Consider the following 27,853-nt stretch of genomic DNA (forward strand, 5'->3'; position numbering starts at 1 on the left):
TTGTTCATTTGTTTAGTTTGTTTTTCTGCCTGTTTTTTTTATCATGGGAAGTTTGTGGTTTTGTCTTTTCCTTCTGTCTGAGATTATTTAAATTGATTTTTGATTTCCCATGAGAAATATAGTGTATAAAATCATGATGGTAAAGTTTTAAGGTGATCACGTTTCCTCAGCAAGAAGTAATACAACTGTGTGACTGTGCGTATGTGTTTATTGATTTCATCCCCTAAAATACTAGGAAGTATCAGATACCTTAAAAAAATTACCATCAGAAGGTCTGTCAAAATGTACACAAGGACATTTCTTAGAGGACCACAACTCAATTTTTTCACTTAATATATCTGGTTTTGGTTGACGAGAAGATGTCTGTAACAGAGCATTAACAAACACTGTAATTTGCTGGGGTCAGCCAGGACTGTAGCTTTGAGATTGAAAGTTGTCTTAAATAATGCTATCAGCTTTCCAAACCTCATTAGACTTAACCCATTTAGGTGCCACTGACTTCTCGGAATCACCAATAGAGCCCTAATCAGAAAACCACAGAGCAGCCAGGCTTCTGCTATCAGAAACCTCAGTACAGATTTCTGTATTAATATTTCAGAAGATTTCTAGGAACACATACTCCCTGATGAGCACTACAGCCAGTGCAGACACAGCTACAGTCAGTCAAGCCCGCCAGAGTGACTGGCAGCTCACCGTCTGTCTCTGGACCTGGCAAATAGAGAAAGAAAAGGCAGAGGAAAATGAAATGAAATGAACACCTCCATTTGATTTATGATTGATAAATTCCTATAATTGGAGAGTCAGGTAACCAGTAAATAGAATAACATACAGTTACAGGAAAATGCCAATTTTATCCTGTAATGAAGGCATCGAATTTTGAATACAATACTGTTAATTTTTCCAGGAGAAGCAATTTTTTTTTTTTTTTTTTCGGTACGCGGGCCTGTTGTGGCCTCTCCCGATGCGGAGCACAGGCTGCGGACGCGCAGGCTCAGCGGCCATGGCTCACGGGCCCAGCCGCTCCGCGGCATATGGGATCCTCCCGGACCGGGGCACGAACCCATGTCCCCTGCATCGGCAGGTGGTCTCTCAACCACTGCGCCACCAGGGAAGCCCCGGGAGAAGCAATTTAGTTTCCTCTAATGTTCTTCAAAATATTTTATCTAATTTTCACGACGTATTGGTCAAAATAAAGTCTAAGAGTTATTCAACAAAGCAGTGCAATTAAAAATTTCTTCTAACTTAGAGAAAAATCAATTTAGTAATGAAAACGCATGTGGATTTTTAGTGATTTTTAGAGATGTATACAATGGAGAGAAATATAATTTTTTATAACATCTTTATTGGAGTATAATTGCTTTACAATGTTTTGTTAGTTTCTGCTGTATAACAAAGTCAGTCAGCTACACATATACATATATCCCCATATCCCCTCCCTCTTGAGTCTCCCTCCCACCCTCCCTATCCCACCCCTCTAGGTGGTCATAAAGCACTCAGCTGATCTCCCTGTGCTATGCAGCTGCTTCCTACTATCTATTAACATTTGGTAGTGTGTATATGTCAATGCTACTCTCTCACTTCGTCCCAGCTTACACTTCCCCCTCCCCGTGTCCTCAAGTCCATTCTCTACGTCTGTGTCTTTATTCCTGTCCTGACCTAGGTTCATCAAAACAATTTTTTTTTTTTACTTTCCATATATATGTGTTAGCATAGTGTATTTGTTTTTCTCTTTCTGACTTACTTCACTCTGTATGACAGACTCAAAGTCCATCCACCTCACTACAAATAACTCAATTTCGTTTCTTTTTATGACTGAGTAATATTCCATTGTATATATGTACCACATCTGTTGTAGTTTTTTAGGACAGGGCCGAAAGTAAGCTCATCACACGAGATGAATTGCGCCGAAGCACAACAGTAGAGGGCTGCCGCTCGCTCAGGCAAAACAGCGCCGTCCGTCTTGCTGTGGTAACTTTTATCAAAGCATTATCTAGGTTTACACTTTAAGACTTGTTTTCTTAACATTTCAGAAGTGCCAAAGCAGCAACCTATGTTTTTATTAATTATTCAAGCAATAATTGCTTTCGTGAGCACCTGCCGTGCTTCGTCCTTGAGCGCAAGAACAGTACAAAGTTCCCACCATTATTTTGATTATACTGAACTAGCACAAGGACATCTCCTTGCGTTCCCACCACTCTGTTTATACTGAGGACATCTCATGGATCAGTGCCCAAAGCACTCAATGCTTCTTTTGCAGGCCCCCGGTTTGCCGGGGGGGGGGGGGGGGCTCATGCGTCACGTCTCCTTTCCATGTCCTCAGTTATCCCACTACACACATCTTTTTTATCCATTCAACTGTCGATGGACACTTAGGTTGCTTCCATGTCCTGGCTATTGTAAATAGAGCTGCAGTGAACATTTTGGTACATGACTCTTTCTGAATTATGGTTATCTCAGGGTATATGCCCAGTAGTGGGATTGCTGGGTCATATGGTAGTTCTATTTTTAGTTTTTTAAGGAACCTCCATACTCTACTCCATAGTGGCTGTATCAACTTACATTCCCACAAACAGTATAAGAAGGTTCCCTTTTTTCCACACCTTCTCCAACATTTATTGTTTGTAGTTTTTTTGTTTTAACATCTTTATCGGAGTATAATTGCTTTACTATGGTGTGTTATTTTCTGCTCTATAACAAAATGAATCAGATATACATATATATATATCCCCATATCTCTTGCCTATTGTGTCTCCCTCCCTCCCACCCTCCCTAACCCACCCCTCTAGGTGGTCACAAAGCACCGAGCTGATCTCCCTGTGCTATGTGGCTGCTTCCCGCTAGCGATCTATTTTACATTCGGTAGTATAGGCAAGTCCATGCCACTCTCTCACTTTGTCCCAACTTACCCTTCCCCCTCCCTGTGTCCTCAAGTCCATTCTTTAGTAGTTCTGCAACTTTAGTCCCATCCTGCCTCTAGGTTCTTCATAACCTTTTTTTTTTTTTTAGATTCCATATATATGTATTAGCATATGGTATTTTTATTCTCTTTCTACTTACTTCACTCTGTATGACAAACACTAGGTCCATCCACCTCACTGAAAATAACTCAACTTCATTTCTTTTTATGGCTGAGTAATATTCCATTGTATGTATGTGCCACATCTTTTTTATCCATTCATCTGTTGATGGACACTTAGGTTGCTTCCATGTCCTGGCTATTGTAAATAGAGCTGCAATGAACATTATGGTACATGGCTCTTTTTGAATTATGGTTTTCTCAGGGAACATGCGCAATAGTAGGATTGCTGGGTCGTATGGTAGTTCTATTTTTAGTTTTTTAAGGAACCTCCATACTGTTCTCCATAGTGGCTGTATCAATTTACATTCCCACCAACAGGGCAAGAGGGTTCCCTTTTCTCCACACCCTCTCCAGCATTTATTGTTTGTAGATTTTTTGATGATAGCCGTTCTGACCAGTGTGAGATGATATCTCATTGTAGGTTTGATTTGCATTTCTCTAATGATTAATGATGTTGAGCATTCTCTCATGTGTCTGTTGGCAATCTGTATATCTTCTTTGGAGAAATGTCTTTTTAGGTCTTCTGTCCATTTTTGGATTGGGTTGTTTGTTTTTTGGATATTGAGCTGCATGAGCTGCTTGTAAATTTTGGAGATTAATCCTTTGTCGGTTGCTTTGTTTGCAAATATTTTCTCGCATTCTGAGGGTTGTCTTTTTGTCTTGTTTATGGTTTCCCTTGCTGTGCAAAAGCTTTTAAGCTTCATTTGGTCCCATTTGTTTATTTTTGGTTTTATTTCCATTTCTCTAGGAGGTGGGTCAAAAAGGATCTTGCTGTGATTTATGTCATAGAGAGTTCTGCCTATGTTCTCTAAGAGTTTTATAATGTCTGGCCTTACATTTAGGTCTTTAATCCATGTTGAGGTTTTTTTTGTGTAAGGTATTAGGAAGCATTTTAATATCATTCTTTTACATGTAGCTATCCAGTTTTCCCAGCACCTCTTATTGAAGAGGCTGAATTTTCTCCATTGTATATTCTTGTCTCCTTTATCAAAGATAAGGTGACCATATGTGCATGGGTTTATATCTGGGCTTTCTCTCTTGTTCCATTGATCTATATTTCTGTTCTTGTGCCAGTACCATAATGTCTCAATTACTGTAGCTTTGTAGTATAGTCAGAAGTCAGGGAGCCTGATTCCTCCAGCTCCATTTTTCTTTCTCAAATTACTTTGGCTATTCAGGGTCTTTTGTGTTTCCATACAAATTGTGAAAATTTTTTGTTCTAGTTCTGTCATTGGTAATTTGATAGGGATTGCATTGAATCTGTAGATTGCTTTGGGTAGTATACTCATTTTCACAATGTTGATTCTTCCAATTCAAGAACATGGTATATATCTCCATCTGTTTGTATCATCTTTAATTTCTTTCATCAGTGTCTTATAGTTTTATGCATACAGGTCTTTTGTCTCCTTAGGTAGGTTTATTCCTAGGTATTTTATTCTTTTTGTTGCAATGGTAAATGGGAGTGTTTCCTTAATTTCTATCAGATTTTTCATCATTAGTGTATAGGAATGCAAGAAATTTCTGTGCATTAATTTTGTATCTGCTACTTTACCAAATTCATTGATTAGCTTTAATTGTTTTCTGGTAGCATCTTTAGGATTCTCTATGTATAGTATCATGTCATCTGCAAACAGTGACAGTTTTACTTCTTTTCCAATTTGGATTCCTTTTCTTTCTTTTTCTTCTCTGATTGCCATGGCTAAAACTTCCAAAACTATGTTGAATTATACTGGTGAGAGTGGAGAATTTTGTCTTGTTCCTGATCTTAGAGGAAATGGTTTCAGATTTTCACCATTGAGAATGATGTTGGCTGTGGGCTTGTCATATATGGCCTTCATTATATAGAGGTAGGTTCCCTCTATGCCTACTTTCTGCAGAGTATTTATCATAAATATGTGTTGAATTTTGTCAAAAGCTCTATCTGCATCTATTGAGATGATCATATGGTTTTTATTCTTCAGTTTGTTAATATGGTGTATCACATTGCTTGACTTGCGTATATTGAAGAATCCTTGCAATCCTGGGATAAACCCCACTTGATCATAGTGTATGATCCTTTAAATGTGCTGTTGGATTCTGTTTGCTAGTATTTTCTTGAGGATTTTTGCATCTATGTTCATCAGTGATATTGGCCTATAGTTTTCTTTTTTTGTGACATCTTTGTCTGGTTTTGGTATCGGGGTGATGGTGGCCTCATAGAATGAGTTTGGGAGTGTTCCTCCCTCTGCTATATTTTGGAAGAGTTTGAGAAGGATAGGTATTAGCTCTTCTCTAAATGTTTGATAGAATTCGCCTGTGAAGCCATCTGGTCCTGAACTTTTGTTTGTTGGAAGATTCTTAATCACAGTTTCAATTTCAGTGCTTGTGATTGGTCTGTTTATATTTTTTATTTCTTCCTGGTTCAGTCTCGGGAGGTTGTGCTTTTCTAAGAATTTGTCCGTTTCTTCCAGGTTGTCCATTTTATTGGCATATAGTTGCTTGTAGTAATCTCCCATGATCTGTTGTATTTCTGCAGTGTCAGTTACTTCTCCTTTTTCATTTCTAATTCCATTGATTTGAGTCTTCTCCCTTGTTTTCTTGATAAATCTGGCTAATGGTTTATCAATTTTGTTTATCTTCTCAGAGAACCACCTTTTAGTTTTATTGATCTTTGCTATTGTTTTCTTCATTTCTTTCATTTATTTCTGATCTGATCTTTATGATTTCTCTCCTTCTGGTAACTTTGGGTTTTGTTTTTTTTTTCTTTCTCTAATTAACTTTAGCTGAAAGGATTGTTTAAGCTAAATAGGTTGTTTATTTGAGATGTTTCTTGTTTCTTGAGGTAGGATTGTATTGCTCTAAACTTCCCTCTTAGAACTGCTTTTGCTGAATCCCATAGGTTTTGAGTCATCGTGTTTTCACTGTCATTTGTTTCTAGGTATTTTTTGACTTCCTCTTTCATTTTTTCAGTGATCCCTTGGTTATTTAGCGTATTTAGTGCATTGTTAAGCCTCCATGTGTTTGTATTTTTTATGGATTTTTTTCCTGTAATTGATATTAGTCTCATAGCGTGGAAAAGATACTTGATATGATTTCAATTTTCTTAAATTTACCAAGGCTTTATTAGTGACCCAAGATATGATCTATCCTGGAGAATGTTCCATGAGCACTTGAGAAGAAGAAAGTGTATTCTGTTGTTTTTGGATGGAATGTCCTATAAATATCAATTAAGTCCATCTTGTCTAATGTGTCATTTAAACCTTGTGTTTCCTTATTTATTTTCATTTTGGATGATCTGTCCATTGGTGAAAGTGGGGTGTCCCCTACTATGATTGTGTTACTGTCGATTTCCCCTTTTATGGCTGTTAGCATTTGCCTTGTATATTGAGGTGCTCCTATATTGGGTGCATTAATATTTACAATTGTTATATCTTCTTCTTGGATTGATCCCTTGATGGTTATGTAGTGTCCTTCTTTGTCTCTTGTAATAGTCTTTATTTTAAAGTCTATATTGTCTGATATGAGTGCTACTCTAGCTTTCTTTTGATTTCCATTTGCATGGAATCTTTTTCCATCCCCTCACTTTCAGTCTGTATGTGTCCCTAGGTCTGAAGTGGGTCTCTTGTAGACAGCATATAGACGGGTCTGGTTTTTGTATCCATTCAGCCAGTCTTTGTCTTTTGGTTGGAACATTTAATCCATTTACATTTAAGGTAGTTATCAATATGTATGTTCCTCTTACCATTTTCTTAATTGTTTGGGGTTTGTTATTGTAGGTGTTTTCCTTCCCTTGTGTTTCCTGCCTAGAGAAGTTCCTTTAGCATTTGTTGTAAAGCTGGTTTTGTGGGGCTGAATTCTCTTAACTTTAGCTTATCTGTAAAGTTTTTAATTTCTCTGTCGAATCTGAATGAGATCCTTTGCTGGGTAATCTTGGTTGTAGGTTTTTCCCTTTCATCACTTTAAATATGTCCTGCCACTCCCTGCTGGCTTGTAGAATTTTGCTGAAAGTTCAGCTGTTAAACTTATGGGGATTCCCCTGTATGTTATTTGTTGCTATGTGTCTTGGGGTATTTCTCCTTGGGTTTATCCTGTATTGGACTCTCTGCTGTTCCTGGATTTGATTGACTATTTCCTTTCCCATGTTAGGGAAGTTTACAACTGTAATCTCTTCAAATATTTTCTCACACCCTTTCTTTTTCTCTTCTTTTTCTGGGACCCCTATAATTCGAATGTTGGTGCATTTAATGTTGTCCCAGAGGTCTCTCAGACTGTCCTCAATTCTTTTCGTTCTTTTATCTTTATTCTTCTCTGTGGTAGTTATTTCCACTATTTTATATTCCAGGTCACTTATCCGTTCTTCTGCCTCAGTTATTCTGCTATTGATTCCTTCTAGAGAATATTTAATTTCATTTATTGTGTTGTTCATCATTGTTTGTTTGCTCTTTAGTTCTTCTAGTTCCTTGTTAAACATTTCTTGTATTTTCTCCATTCTTTTTCCAAGATTTTGGATCATCCTTATTATCATTACTCTGAATTCTTTTTCAGGTAGACTGCCTATTTCCTCTTCATTTGTTTGGTCTGATGGGTTTTTACCTTGCTCCTTCATCTGCTGCATATTTATGTCTTCCTATTTTGCTTAACTTACTGTGTTTTGGTTCTCCTTTTCACAGACTGCAGTTTTGTAGTTGCCATTGTTTTTGGTGTCTGCCCCCAGTGGGTAAGGTTTGTTTAGTGGCTTATGTAGGCTTCCTGGTGGAGGGGACTGGTGCCTGTGTTCTGTTGGTTGGGACTGGATTTTTCCTTTCTGGTGGGCAGGGCTGCATCCAGTCGTGCGTTTTGCAGTGTCTGTGACCTTATCATGATTTTAGGGAGCCTCTCTGCTAAGGGGTGGGGTTGTGTACCTCTCTTGCTAGTTGTTTGGCATGGGGCATCCACCACTGGATCTTGCTGGCCATTGAGTGGAGCTTGGCCTTAGTGTTGAGATGAAGATCTCTGGGAGAGCTCTCACTGACTGATATTACTTGGGGCCAGGAGGTCGCTGGTGGTCCAATGTCCTGAACTCGGCTCTCCCACCTTGGAGGCTCAGCCCTGACACCAGGTCAGAGCACCAAGACCCTGTCAGCCACACGGCCAGGTACGTGGGGATTTTCTTGCCTTTTGAGAAGTCTGAGGTCTTCTGCCAGTGTTCTGCATGAGTTGTTCCACATGTAGATGTATTTTTGATGTATTTGTGGGGAGGAAGGTGATCTCCACGTCTTACTCCTCTGCCATCTTGAAGGTCCTCCAGGATAGGCTTTCTATTTTCTATGATTGTGGAGGCTTGGTGAATCTAAAATCTGATGTAGTAGACCTGCAGGCCAGAGACCCTGGGAAGAGTTGCAGCCCAAATGAAAGCTGCTGGAAGAATCCGCGAGAAATATGATTTCTTTGATGATAAACAGTGACCAAAGTTCAATGAAACGCAGTAAAGCTAAGTTTAAAAAATAGAAACATAATAGTAAATGAAACTTTAAAGAATGCTTGAATAAATAATTTACTATAAATAATAAGAATTATGTACAAAATTGATCTGTTTGTGTATAAATGTGAAAGATGTGATAATATTTAAATTTACTTTCTATACACTGACACATATTTACAGGTGCCCCAGAGGGAAAATACTTACAGAAACTCCTAACAAGCTAGGGTTCCTTAAGTTTAAATTAAACAAAAGGTTTAAAAATGAAATAGCACTAAAACAACAAAAAAAAGATATGCTTTTTAAACTTTTAAACTAAAATTTTAATACCTAACATATTATCTAAAGTGATTGACTAAGGCATTGAATGGCTAGCAGAATTTGTTCTTTTTTATTTTCATTTTTCTTTAAACAAATTATTATGACAAGTGTATTTTCCATGCTGTATGAATTTGAATATGGTATTTTCCTTGATTTATGTAATTAGAAATGGAAAGCATTTAAAACATCTATCACATTATATGACCAGAGTCCTTTGTTGCTTGAATAATATATATAATTTAGTTGTTTTTAACTGCCTGACAGCACATAGCCCCTATCATGAGTGAAATTCTTTTCTAGTGCCAGCTCTTCAATGAGCTCTATGGTAGCACTGACAAGTCGGTAAGCTTCTCACCTTTAGTGTGAACTTATATATGTGATCTCTCACAATCCCACTGTTGCATGACTACAACAAAATCTTACAAGTGCAGGCACATGCACATTAATATAAATATTTTCTACTGTCACCCAAATCTATCTGTATATAATTCATATAAAGCTTCCTAGACATTTTATGTAAAATGCCATGTTTTATATAGGAATGTGAACACACCCGCATTCATTGTCAGTTCTGATTTTCTTTTCTTTTCTTTTATTTCATTGTGGTAAGAACAGCTATGGAGATCTATCCTCTTAGCAACTTTTAAGTGTACAACACATTATTGTTGACTATAGGTACAGTGTTGTAGAGTAGGTCTCTAGAGCTTATTCATCTTGCTTAACTGAAACGTTGTGCTTCCTGATTAATAACTCCCCTTTTTCTACTAATCCCTGCACCCTGTTATTTGCTATTTTAATCATTGATTTTCTGAATTTGAGTATTTCAGATACCTCATTTAAGTGGGATCATGCAGTATTTTCTGTGTCTAGTTTATTTCACTGAGCATAGTATCCTCCAGGTCCATCCATGCTGTCATATGTTGTCCAAGTTCTTTCTTTTTTAAAGCTAAATAGTATTCCATTGTATGTGCATACATTATCCATTCACATGTTGTTTAGGTTGTTTCCACACCTTGACTCTTACGAAGAGTGCTGCAGTGAACATGGGAGTACTAATATCTCTGAGATTCTGATTTCAATTCTTTTGAATATATACCCAGAAGTGAACTTGCTGATTCTAATATTCTATTTTTAGTGTTTTGAGGAAACTCTATACTGTCTTTCACAGTGGCTGCACCATTTTGCATTCCTAACAAGAATGTGCAAGGGTTTCAATTTCTCTACATCCTCACCAACAATTGGTGTCTTTTGTTTTTTGATAAGAGACATCCTGACAGGTGCAAGGTATTTCATTGTGGTTTTGATTTACATTTCCCTGATGATTAGTGATGATGAGTATTATTAAATATAACTGTTGGTAATTTGTATGTCTTCTTTGGAAAAATGTCTATTCAAGTTTTTAGCCTATTTTTAATTTGTTTACTAGTTTTTTGTTATGGAGTTGTATGAGTTCCTTATACATTTTGGATGTTAACCCTTTATCAAATATATGCGTTGAAAAATTTTCTCCCATTCCATAGGTTGCCTTTCCACAATGCTGAATGTTTCCTTTCATGTGCAGAAGCTTTTAAGTTTGATACAGTCCCATGTGTTTATTGTTTATTTTTGTTGCTTGTGATTTTGGTGTCATATCCATGAAATCATTGCCAAGACCAGTGTCATGAAGCTATCCCCTATGTTATCTTCTGAGAGCTTTACAGTTTCAGGTCCTACATTTGAGTCTTTAATCCATTTTGAGTTGATTTTTATGTATGGTGTAAAGTAAAAGTCCAGTTTCATTTTTCTGCATGTGGATTTCCAGTATTCCCAACACCATTTGTTGAAGATCAATTCACCATATATGCCTGGATTTATTTCTTTGCTCTTTATTCTGTTCCAGTGGTTAATATTCCTACCTCTACATAAGTACCACTCTGTTGAGATTACTGTAACTTTATAATATATTTAGAAATCAGGATGTGTGATGCCTTCATCTTTGTTCTTTTCTCTTAAAACTAGATTTGGCTATTCATGATCTTTTGTGATTCTATATGAATTGTAGAATTGTGTTTTTTATATCTGTAAAAATGTCTTGGGAATTTTGGTAAAGATTACACTGAATCTATAGATTACTTTGGGTAGTACACACATTTTAAAAATATTATCCTTCCAATCCATGAAAACAAAATGTCTTTCATTTGTTTGTCTTGTTCAATTTCTTTCATTGATGTTGTGTAGCTTTCAGTGCATATATATTTCACCTCCAAAATGTTGAAGGGGAAGAAACACTCCAAAACCCATTTTATAAGGCCAACATTAACCCTGACACCAAAACCAGACAAAGACGCCACAAGAAAAGAAAACTATAACACATAAATTTAAATTCTACTCAAAAATTTAACCGGATAATCCTAAAAGAAGTGGGGTGAAATAAATTACTTCTAATGCTTACTGAATAATCTTCACTGTTTCCCCATAATTATATGTATCAAATACATTCTTCAGTGGTAATGTGCTGTCAATGCAACTCTTCAAAATATAGCTATAGATGCAGACATAGTCGAATTAAGGCATATCTCTTATTTTTAGATTTGGTGCTTACTATGATAGAAGACAATACAGATTCTGCCTCATATATCAATTGCATGTGTAGGAGAAAAGAGTACATGGGTCTAACTTTGGATACTTCAAAGTTAGAGCACTTCACTGAGTGAATGAGAATGATGTGAAATGATCAGTAAGGAAAAAAAGATGCTCTAGAAAAGGTGTACCTGGAACTTTATATTGTAGCTTCTGGATGCAGCATTTTCAGTGAGAAAAGACTGAAATTTCTCAGAGAAACAAATGTATGAATTCAGCCTACAAATTTTGCAATCTAATCTCTCGATTTTAGTTTTTTGAAATGAACAGAAACATCTTTGACAGTATTTTAGAAAATATGACTCTATTTTAAAACAATTTAAACAGTATATATCACATATTCAAATACCAGATATTACAATGATAGACCACCAAATTCCTGTTAATGTAGATGTTTAGCAGTTTAATATTTTCATGACAATAACCTTTATTTTTAATATGTACCTCATTATCTTTCTATATGTCTCAAACCAAGTCAATCGCTATTGTTCAAGACTGCTTTCTTTCCTTTAGGAAATGCATCTTTAAAATGTTTATGTTTGCCTTACTTTCCACAACAGATGTTCTAGAGAGAAGTTGTGAAAAAATGTAACCCTGTTTTGCCATAAAATTACATTATAATTATAGAAGTGTGTTACCTTCATTTCTGCTATATCTTCAGTTAAGAGCACTTCCTAATATTTTGTGTGCATTTTCTTTTACTACAGTCAGATAATCAAGTAGTTTATGATCTGAGCTACACGTTCTTAGATCTGTCTGAATGGTTACCTGGAGGTGTTTTGAAAAATTCCTGATAACAAGTCTCCAGCTCTAGTGATTTTGATTTACTTCTTTGAGTAAAATTCAAGCATCTGTGTATATGAAATGCTTTCCAGTTCTTTCCAATCTTCATATGAGATCTAAAACAATTAAAGAAACATAAATATAACTAAATATTATGGTTTTTGATTCATAAATCAAAGTTACTTGGAAGCAGATGACTAATAACAATATTTTTATGTTAAGTGTAGTTTTCTTCCTTCCTTCCTTCCTTCTTTCCTTCCTTCCCTCCTTCTTTTTTTCTTTCCAAAATGATTTTAGACTTACTGAAGTTGTAAAAAATGACTTCCCACATTCCTTTCACCTAGCTTCCAGTAATGTTAACATCTTGTACAACCACAGCACAATGATCAAAACTAAGAAGTTAGCATTGGTACGGTACTCTAAGCCAAGGTTCAGATTTTATGTTTTCCCATTAATATCCTTTTTCTATTCGAGGATCCAATCACAGATCCCACATTGCAATTAGTTATTATATTTCCTTCGTCTTCTCCATTTGTGTCAATTCTGCAGTCTTTCCTTGTTTTTCATGACCTTGCTATTTTAGGATAGTTCTGATCAGCTATTGGTAGAATGTTTCTCAACTTTGCTTTGTCTAATGTTTCCTCATGATTATACTGAGGTTACATGTATTTTTGGAAGGAACCACAGAAATGATGTTGTCCCTTGTCCTATCTTCAGTGTAGCATATTGGGGTGGCAGCGGGAGGGGGACTGGTTCATATAATGTGACTATGTCTTTGAATTACTGATATAACCTTGATCTTTTTGTTAAGGTGGCATCATCTAGGTTTCTCCAGTTTAAGTTATAATTATTTTTCCCTTCATAATTAATAAATATCTTGGTTGAGATACTTTCAGTATATGCAAAATGTCCAATTTCTTTCAAACTTACACCCACAAAATTTCCATCCATTGAAATGTTAGAGGGAACATAGTCTACAAGACTACCCTCACTTCTGGTACCAATTGCAAGTTTGGGGGCCCCCAAGATTATCCTCAGGTTTGATAATTTGCTAGAAGCACTCACAGAACTCACTGAAAGCTGTTATTCTCATAGTTACAGTTTATTACATTAAAAAGTACAGATTAAAATCAGTCAGAAAAGAAGTGCATAGAGCAGAGTACAGGAGTTTCAAAGCACTGAGCTTCCATTTGTCTGATCATTATAGAGTCACGGACAGCTTTAGTTTCCTGCATCCATGTGTGACAATACACATGGACCATTGCCCACCAGGCAAACTCACCTGCACATTGTATCTGGAGTCATTATTGTGGCTCAATCATGCAACACTGCCTGGGAACCTGAATGGACTGCCTTAGTTTCCAGCCTCTCCAGAGGTCAAGCTGATAGGATGTGACCCCAAATCCCCTTCTCTAAATCATATTGTTAGACTCTCTGGTTTGACTAACCCCCACTCTAAGTCATTTTGTTAGACTATCTGTCATGAATCAAGGCTCCTGGGCAAACAAAGACTTTCCTGTCAGGCACAAAGTCTTAAAGGCTTAGAGATTACCTCCCAGAAGCTGAGGGCAATGACCAGACCTCTCTGGACAAGGTTAAATTCTCCACTACACATCCCTTTTTGAACCCAACCCCTGTAATTAAACAATCTTTTTTTTTTCTCTTCCTGTATTTCTTTTCTACAAATGGCCAGGTACTATGTATTTTCTTAAATCTTATTTCTTACATGAACAGTAGCATAAAAGGGCTACAAAAGTATTGCTTGCCAATCTGAACAGCAGTAATGCAGGGGCAAAAAGCTCCAGCACACACAGTAATTCTGAAAATCATTCTGTATCATTTCATAGAAATCTTTCTCATTCTAGCTTTTATTGCTGCAAAGTTCTTCATTGTATGAATGCACTGCAGTCTATTGTTTAAACTGGGAAATATTGCAAACAACCTATGTGTCCCTACATAGAGGAGCAGTTGAATAAATTATGGTACATAATAAACTTATATATCTGTATATTGCTATTCTTGGTGTTAAATCTTCTGAGTTGACCTCTGGAAGTGGGGTTTTGGGGGTAAAAAGGTAAATGCATATGCAGGTTGCATTTTGTTCAGTATTGTCAAACTAAAGGATGAAAAATTACAGGAAGCTCCAGAAACTACAAGATAACAATATAGAATATGGAACTTAACACAACCATGAAGATTAGTTGAGTGTGGACAGGGTAGGAAAAGACACTTCAGGATATGCCAAAAGCAATGAAATTCAGAGACTTCAGGTGATATGGCAGAGAAGAAAATTAAGGTACTTGAGAAAAGGAATTAGGTGCAGATTAAGAAGGCTGTTAAGATCATATAGGGAATGAGCTTTAGAAGCAAGGGATGAAGATCCAATCTCCATGAACAGTGTAAAGAAACAGAATGTGCAACCGTAGAAGGATTATGAATGGATGTCAAGAGAGACTTCTTCTTCAGGGGAAGTTAGGCCAAGAAGTAAGGATTTGAGACATAGATTTAAAATGAGAGAAAAATACAAGTGTCCAGTAAGACTAAGATTCTAAAACTGGGAGAGAAAATGAAATACTGGTTAGAAACAAGAGAAAAAAAGAAATGTCCATTTTGAATTGAGTTAAAAATACAGTGCAGAGACAGCAGCATCATAGATCCCTAAAGGTTGAATGTATTCTTAGGAGTTATTTAGTTATTCATCTTCATTTTTCAAAGGTGAGACCCAGAAATGTATATGAACCTGAAGGTTGAAGTTTAAGTTGCTCTAGTTTGCAGATACAAAAACTAACAAGCCATGGGCCAGGCAAGACATTAACATGCATCTATATTAATATTGTGCCATAATTATTAACTGGATCTATTACTTAGATATATTTACTTATGCAGAAATAGTATTTGAAGTAAATTGCAAGACAAATGTCATTATTTTAGTGAATCAATTACTATTACTTAGAGCTATGAATTCATCTCTGTCTACTGAACTATTACCCTTTTTCATTTTCAGTAAAACTAGATGTCTGTGGACATACCAGGACCACAGTTTCAGGAATTTATAGAGTCCTTATGGTCACTTGTTTTCTACTAATAATTATAAAGCAACGAAAGCCACCGGAAGTATTTCGTTTACAATTTTCTCACTAAAAGCAACAACCTCTGGGGATTTTTCCTTCTAGAAATATGGAGCATATTGTATGATATGTCACACGAATTTGGGGTGTAAAAATTAAAATTAAAAAAATTTTTTTTGCTAAACCAAGGCAAGATTCCAAAATGTGACAAAGCCAGCCCAGCAGCTCCCTTTTCAGATTTCTACAGTTTTAGGGAACAGCTCTATCTTATGACACATTTTTTTTCCTGCGAGTAGGTACCTGAACATAGAGTAACATTCAGAAATTCGCCTCTTCCTTCTCCTTATTCTCTTTCTTGCATAGAGTATGTATTTCTCTTTGCATCATCAAGTGTGGGAGAAATCAGGTCTAGAGTTATCACTTTATCAGCTGGTTATGTCTGTTTACGTCAGGATGGCACTATAAGAAATTTCACTTAGTACTAGTGTGACTATTAACATCAGAGGAAGTAGATTCCATACAAGGAGTATTGTCGTAGGGGGTAAAGAGGGAAATTTCCTAATGATGAAACATTAGGGGCATTGTTAGGCAACTCACCACAGTTCTCCCACTCCTTCAACAAAGTGTTTGGTTTCATACACATGTGCATGGCTTTGGAGGACCAAGAAATGAAGAACTAACCTTACCAGGCCTAGAGTATGTGACACAGGCCACCTGTGTCATTAGCAAGCAGATTTAGAGACTCAGGACATTCTTTGGCTAATTGATCCAGGTCTGGGGAAAAGAGGACATCTTGATTTTACTGCCCACTGAGTATTACTGAAAAATCTGGATTTAAATTGCTAATGCTAGGCCAGGGAGAAAAAAATTAGAATGCCAAATTTGTATTTTTTTATCTCTCATTTTCTTTATTTAGTGTATCTGGAAGTTAATTTTATCGATCTCATCAAAGACACAGCTTTGGTCTAATTTATTTTATCTATTGTTTGTGGGATTTTATTTCATAGATTTCTACTGTTATTATTATTAAATTATTATAATAATTGGTAATATATTATACTGTTATAGTAATTGGTAGAAATATATAATAACTAGTATTAATATACTATACTAATTAATAGTAATATACTGTATATAATCATTTCCTTCCTTCAGGCACTTTGTGCTTAGATTCTTTTTCCTTTTTCTAGCTTCTTAAGGTAAAAACTTTTATAATTGAGTTTAAATATGTTCCTCTTAACACAGTAATTTAAAGCTATACACTTTCATCTAAGCACTGCTTTACTGCATCTCATAAATTTTGAGACATTTTTATTAACATTTTCTGATTTTCTTTATGATTTCTTTCCTTGGGTTATGGGTCTTTTATTTTTCCATGAACCATTTAGGAGTGTGGGGGTGTGTGTGTTTAATTTCTGAATATTGGGGAGATTACAGATATCTTGGTATTGTTTCATTTCTTTAAATGCATTGGTATTTGCTTTTATATTCCAGTATATGGTCTGCTTTGTTAATGTTTAATGTGCACTTGACAAAGAATGTGCATTCTTTAGTTCTTGGTTATAATATTCAATAAATATCAGGGCAAGGTGGTTTGTATTGTTCAAATTCGTAGATTACTGAGAGAGGGATATTAAAATCTTCACTTGTGACTGAATTTGTCTGTTTCTTCTTTTACTTTCGTTAGTCTTTGCTATGTGTAGTTTGAAGCAGTTATTAGGTATATATGTGTATTTAGACCATTTTTACCTCCTGATAAATTCACTGTTCAATCATTAGGAAATTCGCTATTTATCCCCTGCAATATTCCTTGAATGAAATCTACTTCATCTGTTATTAATGCTCTTATGCTTCTTGTTTGTATGGTATAAATATTTCTATTTACTTTTAACCTATCTGTGTTTTTACATTTAAAATGTATCTCTTATAGAGAACATAAAGATGAGTATTTTTTTAGTCCAGTCTAAAAAGCTCTGCATTTTTAGCCCATTTAGACTTAATACATTTATTTATATGGTATGTTTAAGTTTATCATCTTGCTAATTATTTTCACATCTTTTCATTTATTTTCATTGCTCGTTTTTTTCCTTTTCCCTTAGGTCTTATACCTCTCTTATACCTCTCTTTTTCAATGAGTTCTAAGATTAAATATATATATATATATATATATATATATATATATATATATATGCATTGAAATAAATGTCATCACCCACTAGATTTTAAAATTCTCAACACCCTCTCACCCCACACACAAATTGTAACTATGTGAGGTGATGGATGTTTTAACTAACCTTATTGTGATAATCATTTTAGAATATATATTTCTATTAAATCATTATACTGTACACCTTAAATTTGCACAATGTTATATGTTAATTATATTTCAATATAGCTGAAAAGAGAAAGAGACCACAGAAACTGACCATAGAGAAATTCTTAATAAATCTCCAAAAGAAAACAGTACAGATGACATTGATTTCAATGCAATAAAACTAGAAATTAAAGACAACATGGGAAAACAATAAATAAGTAAAGAAAGAAAGAAAAATAAATCCTTACAATGGAATTTAGAGTACAAGAGTGAGAAGTGAGGGGGTTCTTATTAAAAAGGCATCGTTTCTCACTACTGGAAACACAGGTCATAAGAATATTTTAAGGCATGCCTCTGCCTAACATGGGCAAAAAAAACAGGGAAAAAATATTGTATTGATTTACATTATTTGATCACATCATTATGTTTCATAAAATGTGCTTGATTTGCTAAAGTGTCCATTATATGTGTTCATGATGCAAAATCTAATTTTAAATTCTGTTGTATTAAATCTCTAGATCACTGTAGGATCCTGGAAATAGTGACAAATATGATTTCTTTATATAGCAGTCAACATTAAGAGATAGTTCACATAAATGTGAAGTATAAATTAAAGACTCAATAATAGGTGCTGTAAATTACTCCAGAAAATGGAAATAAAAAACATAGAAATTGGTTTGTATTTATTATTTTCATGCACCAGTGTATTCATTTTTATGTTACATCTGATAATTTAAATGCTAGTTTCTGGTTTGATTTAAACGAGTGGGAATTTCCCTAAGCAATTCATTGTGAAATTATAAGGTTTATTTAAAATCACATTCCTATCCGAACTAATACTCTGTATTATAGATAGAGAATATGGTAATATGTTATCTGCAATGAATAGCATTTGCAAGTTAGACCTCACTAAATGTGGCCATCTTTGCTTTTTTCATCTCCCTGATTAATTCAGTGCAATTTGTGGAACCTAAATAAGAATCTTAGAAAATAGTAATAAGTGGTTGGTTTGGTATGAGATTAGTGAGTGACATTCTATGAAATGCTTTCTACTCTTGCATGATGAAACTTTGACTTCAGTTTGAATTATAGCATGAAGAGGATTTCAAGACTAATACTTTAAAGTAAAAGAAAGATCATCTGGATTATTTATATTATTCAAATTCAACAGATAAATTCAACTGTTGACTTTGCTTACTTTAATTTCTTGCTTCACATAAGCAATCTATTTTCTACTTCTTAGGAGTAATTTATTCATTTCAGATATTGAAGCACTATAGAAACATAATATAGTGGTAGGTAGTTTTTTTTTTTTAAATTATGCTCTTATTTCCAATATAGACTATAAGTGTCCAAAATGATCACTCACTTGAGAATTAGAACTTTTTCATTTTCTTTGCCTGTCTGTATTCTTATATTTGGTTTTTGACCCCATGGAATGAGCATGGTGCACTTCAGGAAGACCAGGCCCAATCAATGATACAGAAATTACAATAAAGCAGTAGGGTTAGCATGATAAAGAAACTCTGTACTACATCAGGTGCACTCTCTCTGCTCTTGCTATCACACCTACTCCTTCTCTTACATTGTTTACTATATAAGACTTTGGAATATAGTCAGCTTATGGGATTCAGCAGGAAGGATGTGAGGCAGTCTTATTATTGGATATACATGCACACCATCATCCTATGTGGATCTACTCTTCATCGTTACCAATACCACCTTGGTCCACCGTTCACCTGAACTTCTGCGTAGCTTTCAAAGTATCTTGTCTGTTCTTCCCTCAGACCCATTCACTGATTCTCCTCATAGAAGCTAAATGTATCTTTTAAAAAATAAATCAGATTACGTCTTTTATGCATAAAATCTTCCACTGTCTCTAATTATACTCAGAATAAAATCCAAACTTCTTCCCCAGGTACCAGGCTCTATAGAACTAGACTTCTGTCTAACTCTTCAAGCTTGTTTTGAAAGCCCTCCTCCTTGCTCATTACTCCCTAACCATCCTGGCCTTTTTCTTGTTCACTGAGTATCACAAACTTCTTTTCATATTCGGCTTTGGGCTTTTTATCCCTTCTGCCTCAAACATTCACCCTAGAATATTGCATGCCTTGCTCTCTTCCTTTTCAGGTCTGAGCACAATTGTTCCACCCTCAGCAAGTAACCTCAGACATTCTATTGTATCACCTTGTTGTGTGTGTTTTTAAAGAGTACTTAAAAGTTCCTGGAAATGTTTTATTCATTTTTTATGATTATATTCTTTATCAGCTCACTAGAATATAAATTCCAGGAGAGAGGAGACATGATTTTTCTTTCCTGCTACACTATCTCCTTAGCCTACTAGATCAAAATATATTGAAAGAAAGATTAAACTGAGAAATAGAGGTATTCCCCAGTTTTATTCTTAATTTTTTGCTTCCACGTTGTAAGGGAACTAGTTATAAGTGTCCTTCTCTCAGTGGTGTTATTCCTGTTCTTACCAATGGCCAAACTATCTATTTGTAAATATGGAGTATATTCTCCAGGTGAGACAGTGACTGAATTCAAATGAGAAAAAGCTGAGAACAAAAATGAACCTTACCCTCTACCAGTTTGGAAACAAAAATTGAATCATCCGAGAAACTTAGTCAATGAGACGAGAGTATACTGTTTAAGACTGGATTCCAGAATTAAACTGTCTGGGTTTACATCCTGACTAAGCTATTTACTAGTGCTATTATTCTGAACCTATTATTACCATCTTCTCTGCATGTTTATTCCTTTGTACATTTGGGTACATTTCTCTGCATGTTTATTCCTTTGTACATTTGGGTGACACTATGGTATCTAACTCATAGAGTGGTTATAATAAAATGAAATACCATATGTCAAACTCTTAGAACAAGGTCTGAAGAGTTCATTAAAGCTTAGCTATTATTGCTTTGCTACCCCATGCTAGCCCTACAATCTAGGCTGTGAACAGCTAAGTTGAAAAGACCATGCAGAGCAGAAACAGTGATAGCTACTAGCTCAGTTGCTCAACACAGAAGTCCAGCTGTACAATGGAGGAAAACCCCATTCTCAAGTACCAATATGCTTAGATAGAATTTTATCTCGTATCCATTAAGAGTAAGTACACAGCTCTTCAGAGTGTCAGTGTGTGTTAGCTTGGTTTGTCAATGAGCAGATCAGGGTTAAGGATTTGATTATTGGTAGATTATTTGGCACGTGCAGGAATTTCCAGCAAGGAGTGGAGAGTAATACAGGGAAGGGAAGGTAACCAATAAAGGACACACTTATAATTCAACTAAAATGGAGGCCAATGGAGATCACTCTCACAGAGAAATTCTGAGACTTTGTGTAAAATATCTCAGAAATATATCCCTGAAAAAGATGAGGGGGCGGGGGTATTTATACTCATTGCCTGAAGGCTACTCTGGGGGAAATGTTCATTTCCTGGCATTAAAGCTCTTACCACGCGGGAGTCAGAGTAGCTTTATATGGCTCCAAGGGAAAAAAAGAAAAGAGAAAGACATCCCTCAGACCATAGATGCAGATAGCAGTGGGAGTAATTTGCTGTAGGACAAGGAAAGTTTCAAGGAATATGGACAGGCAGTGCATGCAGATCTGCTACAGAGAAGTAGACAAGCACGTGTGGTCAGAGTTGGGTTCCAAAGGACCCACTTAATGGCTCCAAAGGACCTGCCCTGGGAGAGGTTTCCACTGACCTTTTTCCACAGTATAAATGTTGAACTGAATGGGGCTTTCCCTTCTAAGCACTGGGAAACTGGCCTTAGGTACCTTGACAGGAATCTCTCTGACTACAGTTTTTGGGAACTAGAAGTTCATTAACAGGTCTCATTCAAGCCAGGACAAAAGCATTCATGCCTTTTGGAGCGAACACTTGCCTCCAAAGTACCTGTATTAGTATTCTCAGGCTGCTATAACAAAATACCACAAATTGGGTGGCTTAAACAATAGACATTTATTTCTCACAGTTCTGGAGACTGGGAAGTCCATCATCAAATTCAGCCACTTTGGTTGAGGTAAGGGTCCTTTTCCTGGCTTGCAGACAGCCACCTTCTTGCTGTGTCCTCACCTGGCAGAGAGAGATCAATCTCTCACTCTTCCTTCCTTATAAAGCCACAAATTCCATCACGAGAACCTTACCCTCATGACTCCATCTAACCTTAATTACCTCCCAAAGGCCCCATCTCCAAATACAGTCACATTGGGGATTAAGGTTTCAATATATGGGGGAATACAAATCAGTCCATAGAAGTACCTGAGAGAGAATGTAGTCTCGTTAACTATTCCATCATTAGCTGATGAGACCTTGTTCACTTACAGCCCATTTGTATCTCTTCACACAGCAAGGACATTGGTGGTGTTGAGGATCTTATTGCATACAAGTGGCTCATTGCTGGCTCATAACTAAGTATGCAGGGATATCTTAAAATAATCACCCATTCAATTGTGTACCAAGAAATAAATTCTTATGCACAGTGATTTGGTTAAATAAATCTCTATTAACACTTCAATGTTTTCCTTTTGTAATAATATCTCTGACATCATCTAAATTGATTCTTTGTGTTCTTTATTACTATTTTTGTAGCATGTTGCTTTATTAACTTTATTTGACATTTGTTTGTTGCTTCATATAATACTTTTGTTTAGTTTCCAGTGACATTAAATCTATAAGCAGAATATTAATTAACAAATATGGGCTGTAAAGAGTTCCAACACCATCACAGGCAACCAAAATCCATGTGCAGGTGTTTAAAAGGTGGCAGATTGTCATAACTGAGATAATGTTTGTGGTCTAAATATATGCTAAAACAACTGCAAAAAAGTTGTTTGAAAAAAGTATTTATAAAATTTTTTATACTTTTTTATACTTTCTTTGAAAAAAGTATTTATAAAATTTTCAGCAGCATTGAAATTATTTGTCTATGTAAGTATATATGAATTTAATTCTTCACAAAGGTTTGAATTAAAGAGAACATTTTTTACTCTAGGAACATTAGAATTCTTTATATTTATAACATAAATGTGATAGGTTGATGTGTCTTAGGCTTCATCTTTTTAGGGACACCACCTTTTCTTTAGACATTCATCTGTTGATAGATATCTGGGTTGTTTCCACACCTTGGCTATTTTGAATAGTGCTGCAGTAAAGAAAAGCAATCCAGCAGCTAAAGAGGACTGCTTTTCTTTTTTCCTTTTAACAGCTATGATTAGATGTTTATTTGAGAGTGGAACCAGAGAATTCTTTCTCTTAGACTATTTATCTTGTATGCAAGAATCTTTTTTTTTTTTTGCATAGGCAGTGACACACTTAAGGAAATCCCATTTGCTTTCACTAGAAGATAAATTGATTTAAGTAGGACTTTTTCTACCAGGACTATTCTCTAAATATCTGATTAGGAAAAAGTCATGAATCCATGTCACAACAAAACTTTTGTTTGTTTAAAAATTCCTGTCATAAACAAAACGAAATTATGGTCTGCTTTGGTGGGTCTTAAGCCATCATTCTTAAGGATGAGGCATATTTAGATATAGGTTTTGAAGTAAAATTAGGGATTACTTCGTACTACAAAGTGATATTTTTAAATTCAACCTCAACATCCAATGAGACAATTATTTTTTTGTCTCAGGGAAAAAAATTCAGCAAGAAAATCATATATGCCTATAGCAAAATCCTGAAATTTTTACTAGATGCCTGCTTTCCGGGAAGTTTTGTGGGTTGCTGCATGAGAGGCTGACAGACACTAATAACTTCATGTCAATCAGACACTCCCTTGGAGACTCTTGACACCTCTGGGAACCAACAACTACCTCACAGGCTGAACAGCTGAGGACTAAAGGAATGTCCATGACCTTTACCAGAGGCCATCCTCCAGGTTCCCATGGTTGTCAAACTATCGTTGTGATGTAAAGGCACCTGGCCATGCTTCCTGTTCTCTCTAAGCACCAGAGAGAAAGTGCTGGAATGTGTACACACTGAGATATCTTAAATTTCAAATTTTAAATTCAGATATTTGTATAAGATTTTAATGGGAACCATAAACTCAATTATCTATATTTCATATATAGTTCAATTTTAGCCATTTTTACTGATACAGTAACTTTCATATATATGAATATTAATATGGATGTATTATAGTTTATATTTTACACACAGACATGGCATTATGGATCCTCCTGTTTTGATATTGAGATAGTATGCCTATATACACATGGAGTGATTTTCTATGTAAGTTAACTCTTCTTAATGAAAAATCACTTACATAGGAAAGTAACTGTTCAGAACACAAATGAAAAGCAGGGAACTGCAAAACAGTTTTCTGAGTAGATGACATAGGAAAGACCCTGACTTATTGATTGATTGGTTGATTAATAGATGTGAATAGATGTGATTGGTTTAACAAAAATTAACCTAACACCTTTTATATTCCAGCCCTTTTGTTATGGATTCAGGTAGTTTCCCCTCTAACTGAAAAGACAAATAATTAAATAATTAACTATATTCCTATATGATTAGTGCTATAATGAATGTATGATTCAAGTATAAATATTTGAAACAAGTCTATTAAGTGAAGTGCTCTCCAAACAGGCTATATATTATATAGAAGTTTGAAAGACAGAGAAATGGACTGAAAAAATTAAGTTTCTGAGTCTGCTGTGCAACAGTCACTATTTAAAAAATGGTACAATCATTTCCAGAAAGTGTTATCCCGTACTTATCTCAAAAATATTGGAAATAAAATACTTGTGCTCTTCAAGCTTGGGGCAGTGGATTATAATTTCTATTCATAGCAATGTGTAAATATTTAAAATATATATAATTTTTAAAGATACAGAAACATATCCATTTTATAAAACTTGGGATAAGAAATAGCTATTTCCAACTTGGTTTTTTTTGTGTGTTTTGGTTTTTTTGCGGTACGCGGGCCTCTCACTGTTGTGGCCTCTCCCGTTGCGGAGCACAGGCTCCGGACGCGCAGGCTCAGTGGCCATGGCTCACGGGCCCAGCCGCTCCGCAGCATGTGGGATCCTCCCGGACCGGGGCACGAACCCGCGTCCCGTGCATCGGCAGGCGGACTCTCAACCACTGCGCCACCAGGGAAGCCCTCAACTTGTTTTTTAATGGCTCCCTTATTTAAAGAAAATAAACTAGGTAGATATATAATGACTAATAATTATACTCCTGAAGCAGTTCAAATATTCAGTTATAGTTTCACAAACATCAGTGAAGCCCATACTGTATACCATGCAGTGTACCAGGGCCTAAACACCTGGTGATAAACAAAAGTGAGCAAAACAGGCAAAACCCTTGTCTCTATCAGATTTACATTGGGATTTAGGGTGACATAAAAATTTTTAAGCGCAATGTATTTTAATAATAATAATGGTAATAGCAGCCAATACTCATATAGCTCTTGATACAGGATAGATACTTTATGTGCTATATGTAAATGAACTCTAATATTGTTGGTCAGAGATGGTAAGTGCTATGGAGACACATCTGACAGGGCAAGGAGAAAGGAAGTGTCCATGTTAGCGACGTCCTCTGAAAAAAAAGAGGATGGCTAGGGAGGTTCTCACTGAGAAGGAGACTTTTGACCATGCTGATATCTGGGAATTTTCTAAGCAAAACTTCCAGACATCTGCATAGTCAAATGCCTGGTGTTTTCATGGAACATCAACAAAGGCTTGGCTGGAAAAAAGGGAGAGAAGTCAGAGAGAACATAAGAGAAAAAAGTGGAGTAATGGGCTTAGAACATGTGCGGATTTATGTGGCATTAGCAGAACTGTGACATTTATGTACAACCTAGCAGGGCATTATTGAGAGTTTTTTTCAGGGAAGTGTCATGGAAGTTCTCTTCTGATCAACTTCTGTTTTCTCAATGAAACTGGAAGAGAATTCATCAGAGAAGAGTGAGAATGGAAGCATTAAAAATTTAAGGAGGGAGAGGAAGTTACAAAGCAACTGTCTTAAGAGTGTGAGAAGTAAACAAACGGAAAATGCACTGAAGTTAATTGTAGGAATAAGCGTCTACTAGCGATATTGCTAAGTAATTAAAAGAGAGTGCAGTTAGCATGAATAAAGTGAAAACCAGTCAGGTGCAGAGTAGAAGATAGGATTTAACCAAATTGTTTTGTATTTGTTTTCATCTTTTTCCAGCAAAGTATGGTGAAGCCAGAAAGAGCAAAGGAATTGAGGGAGGACAAATGATTGATTATATTGAGGGGCTGGGATCTAATATGATTAAGCAAGGAAATGAGGACATTGGTATTCTCTAGCTTCTACTTTGACATACTGATGTTGTCTTCTAAACATATCTACATGAAATAAATCCTTCTTACAGTATCTCTCACCAAAACTCAAGATATTGTACAGAAGTTACACCATAATTTTAAGGAAACCCCAAAAGTATAGTTTAAAATATACTGTGCTTATACTTATTTTTAAGAGAACCATATAACCTAAACCCAGAGAAGTTATAAAACCTGCAATTTGTTTGTAAAACTGTAGAAAGCTCATTGTATATATCCAGTTGATATTAAAGAAACTTTTATTAATAAGTCTCCGAGTGAACAGATATATTTTTCTTGAGGATTCAGAGACATTTCAACAACATTTTTCTCAACAAAAATTTGATCTGTGACACCTACATCAAAAAGTTTTTCTGTCTGATTTGACATTTATTTTATATTTCTTATATTCTCCTGTATATCTATGCTTTACTTGTGTACAGAGAACCTATTTTATTGAAGTCTCTACTCAGATTCTCTCTTTGTTCCTTGCCTCTATAGAGCTGAGTCAAGTTTGGAACATTTGTTGACATCAAAGCAAACAGCACTTGCCTAACTTCAAAAGCAGTCCTAAGTCTGAATCAATAGGTACTAGTATCAGAGCAAAGCATAAAAAATGAGCAGAAATTTAATAATTTTACACCAGATTTTGAGGCATCGTTATGGATACTTGAGAATATGCTTCATTATTAGAATAGTTAGTAAAGTATCCCAAAAAATTTGTACAGGATTATTCCCCACCATTAGTTATGTCCTATCACTACCACAGAAGGTGATGGAGATTCTTTTCTTTCCTTTAATCCTCTCCAGCACCCATCATTCATGATATGTTATCAAACCATATTCACATGCAGAAGGTGGTTAGAGATACTTTGATATAACTCCATAGTTTACTGATTCCTGGTTAACTTGATATTGCCAAAATGATTTGAGTTGACACTTTTTCATTTGCATTTTGTTCATACTATAGACTGATCCATACTAAGTAATCTAATTTGCTTGTCTCCAAATTCGATTTTGTTACTTTATTCAGTGTCAGTTTGCCAACACATATTAGTATCTGCCTATTCAATGTTATTGGTTTCATTTAACATTTTTATGCCCCATTTCCTTAGCAAGTTTTTGTTCTGCTCAGAGAATTTCTCTTAAATGATGTAAAATACATTCTGGCCAATTATACTCCCTTCTAGATATTCCACTAATCTTCCTCAACTCATAATAATCTTGGCCCCTCCGTTTCTCTAAATATCCTCTTTTTCCCTCCTCATGCTCACCAGATGAATGACTTTTGCTTGTGTGCCATGTTACTAATGCTCAGTTAATTACTAGGCTGAAGGTTGGGAGATCAAAATTTACTGTTCTTCTTTGCTATAGAGAATATTTCAATACATAATAAAGAGTTGAACATAGAATATTGCTTCAGAACAGTGTTTACATTCACTAAAATAAGGATTTCCTCTTTCCATAGGCTGAATTGAAAATAATATCAGCTAGAAATTAAATATATAATTATTGTCTATTGTAACCTTGATTAACAAATAAATATACTTGAGTAATTTACAAGAAAGTAAATGATATTGTGCAGAATTTCAACACATAATTCAATGTTTTACCTTGCCTTGTTTGCTCACATCTAATATAAATGCCATCATTCTTATTGTTTGTGATTAAATTTAATAGCACAATAAAAGTTCATGAGGGAACATCTCAAAACAAATATTTCATTGGATTTTAACCCAATCCATCAATTGTAAAAAACAAACACACACTGACAGTACTGCAGCCTAGATGATCCTTTATAAGCAATGGAGTTTTGAACTATCTTCTACCTATTTATGACACTGCATGAAAATGTATTTGTTTTCTTTGGTGTAATAGTACTAAAGTACATGGTCGTATGCCTTGGGTACAATTCCATTTTTTTAATTTGGGAA

Source organism: Grampus griseus (assembly GCF_964374135.1).
Source record: "Grampus griseus genome assembly, chromosome: 4".
Lineage (NCBI taxonomy): Eukaryota > Metazoa > Chordata > Mammalia > Artiodactyla > Delphinidae > Grampus > Grampus griseus.